The sequence below is a fragment of the Ascidiella aspersa genome, chromosome 5 (assembly GCF_963924565.1).
Source record: "Ascidiella aspersa chromosome 5, kaAscAspe10.2, whole genome shotgun sequence".
Lineage (NCBI taxonomy): Eukaryota > Metazoa > Chordata > Ascidiacea > Phlebobranchia > Ascidiidae > Ascidiella > Ascidiella aspersa.
Window position 1 is genome coordinate 8426987 of NC_139451.1, and position 2500 is coordinate 8429486.

The following is a 2500-nucleotide window of genomic DNA, read 5'->3' on the forward strand; positions in this document are numbered from 1 at the left end:
CAGGTCGCGATCGTCGCGCATCGTGCCGTGCTGTCTTGAGCGGGACGGGCGCTCGCGCGTCCGACGCCGCAGCAGCCGGAACGTTTGCAACGCGACCCTGAGGCGGGCGCGGCCCCGGGATTGACCCGAGGCCGCAATTTGCGTTCAGAACGTCGATGCTCAATGTGTCCTGCAATTCACACTAATTCACGCAGCTAGCTGCGTCCTTCATCGACTCACGAGCCGAGTGATCCACCGCCAAGAGCCATCCACGATTGTTTCGCTCGCACAGTGCCTCGCACTATAGGGTGACAAAATATACCGCGCCGAGCGGTCGGCCAGGCCGACGCTTGAAGCCGGAGCGCGCGGCACCGCGGCACTCGACGCGCAAACATTACCGGGTGACCGAATCGCCGGCCGGCGCGCCGCTCCTCGCGGGTCGGGCGCCGGGTAGCAAAAACTTTTTCTCTCGCTTGTCCGAGTTTCGCGTTCGCCGAAGCGTTTGCGAGACCGTTAATGATCCTTCCGCAGGTTCACCTACGGAAACCTTGTTACGACTTTTACTTCCTCTAAATGATCAAGTTAGATCGTCTTCTCGGACGCCGGCTCGACCGTTGCCGGCCGCGCCAGGTCCAATCGGAGGACCTCACTAAACCATTCAATCGGTAGTAGCGACGGGCGGTGTGTACAAAGGGCAGGGACGTAATCAACGCGAGCTAATGACTCGCGCTTACTGGGAATTCCTCGTTCAAGGGAAATAATTGCAATTCCCTATCCCTAGCACGACCGGGGTTCAGCGGGTTACCCAGACCTGTCGGCCAAGGCGAGCACATGCTGATCCGGTCAGTGTAGCGCGCGTCCGGCCCCGAACATCTAAGGGCATCACAGACCTGTTATTGCTCAATCTCGTGTGGCTAAACGCCACTAGTCCCTCTAAGAAGTTAGACGCCGACCGATTGGGTCGCGTAACTAGTTAGCAAGCCAGAGTCTCGTTCGTTATCGGAATTAACCAGACAAATCGCTCCACCAACTGAGAACGGCCATGCACCACCACCCACAGAATCAAGAAAGAGCTCTCAATCTGTCAATCCTCACTGTGTCCGGGCCGGGTGAGATTTCCCGTGTTGAGTCAAATTAAGCCGCAGGCTACACTCCTGGTGGTGCCCTTCCGTCAATTCCTTTAAGTTTCAGCTTTGCAACCATACTTCCCCCGGAACCCAAAGACTTTGGTTTCCCGCAAGCTGCCGGAGAGGTCGTAAAACTAACGCCCCCCCGATCGCTAGTTGGCATCGTTTATAGTCAGAACTAGGACGGTATCTGATCGTCTTCGAACCTCTGACTTTCGCTCTTGATTAAAGAAAACATTCTTGGCAAATGCTTTCGCAGTCGTTCGTCTTGCGCCGATCCAAGAATTTCACCTCTAACGGCACAGTACGAATGCCCCCGTCTGTCCCTCTTAATCATTACCTCGCGCTCCGAAAACCAACAAAATAGAACCGAGGTCCTATTCCATTATTCCATGCACCATTATTCAGGCGAATCGCCTGCTTTGAACACTCTAATTTTTTCAAAGTAAACGTTCCGGCCGCCGCCGACACTCAGTCAAGGGCACCGGCGGAGAACCGGAGGTGAGGCCAGGACGGCCAGTACACGCCTTGCGACGGACCGGCCGCCTGCGCCCAAAATCCAACTACGAGCTTTTTAACCGCAACAACTTAAATATACACTTTTGGAGCTGGAATTACCGCGGCTGCTGGCACCAGACTTGCCCTCCAATGGATACTCGTTAAAGGTTTTAAAGTGTACTCATTCCAATTACAGGGCCTCGTTTAGAGTCCTGTATTGTTATTTTTCGTCACTACCTCCCCGCGTCGGGAATGGGTAATTTGCGCGCCTGCTGCCTTCCTTGGATGTGGTAGCCGTTTCTCAGGCTCCCTCTCCGGAATCGAACCCTGATTCTCCGTTACCCGTAAGAACCTCGGTAGGCCAGTACCGTACCGACGAAAGTTGATAGGGCAGACACTTGAATGATCCGTCGCCGGTGCGAGACCGTGCGATCCGCAAAGTTATCCAGAGTCACCAAAGGTTGCGGGCCGAAGCCCGGTCGGTTTTTGGTCTGATAAAAGCACGCCTCCCGCGAGGTCGGCGCTTCACGCATGTATTAACTCTAGCATTTCCACAGTTAACCACGTAAAACGTACGATCAAATGAACCATAACTGATTTATTGAGCCATTCGCAGTTTCACTGTACGAGAGCTCGTACTTAGACTTGCATGGCTTAATCTTTGAGACAAGCATATGACTACTGGCAGGATCAACCAGGTAGCTACTTTAGCGTAGCCCCGAAAGGCCGACGAAGGAGGCGCCGCTGATGCGGCGCCGTCGCTCGGTCGATGCGAAACCCGAAGGCTTCTCCGTTAAAATTTCGTTCTTTGCTCGGCTGCCCGAACTCAGAAAACCGTCACCGCCCGTCGCACCCGCCGGAGTAAGACTTCGTCGGCAGGCCTTTCGACCGCCACG

At 54.9% G+C, this 2500-nt stretch overlaps 2 non-coding genes across 2 annotated transcripts; both read right to left on the minus strand.

The window, feature by feature from the left end:
- Positions 1–92: 92 nt before the first annotated feature.
- Positions 93–246, minus strand: LOC146142367 (5.8S ribosomal RNA). Its single transcript, XR_014501255.1, has one exon. It is a non-coding gene; the product is annotated as a 5.8S ribosomal RNA (ribosomal RNA).
- A 247-nt stretch (positions 247–493) lies between these two features.
- Positions 494–2305, minus strand: LOC146142368 (small subunit ribosomal RNA). Its single transcript, XR_014500931.1, has one exon. It is a non-coding gene; the product is annotated as a small subunit ribosomal RNA (ribosomal RNA).
- Between the last annotated feature and the right edge of the window lie 195 nt (positions 2306–2500).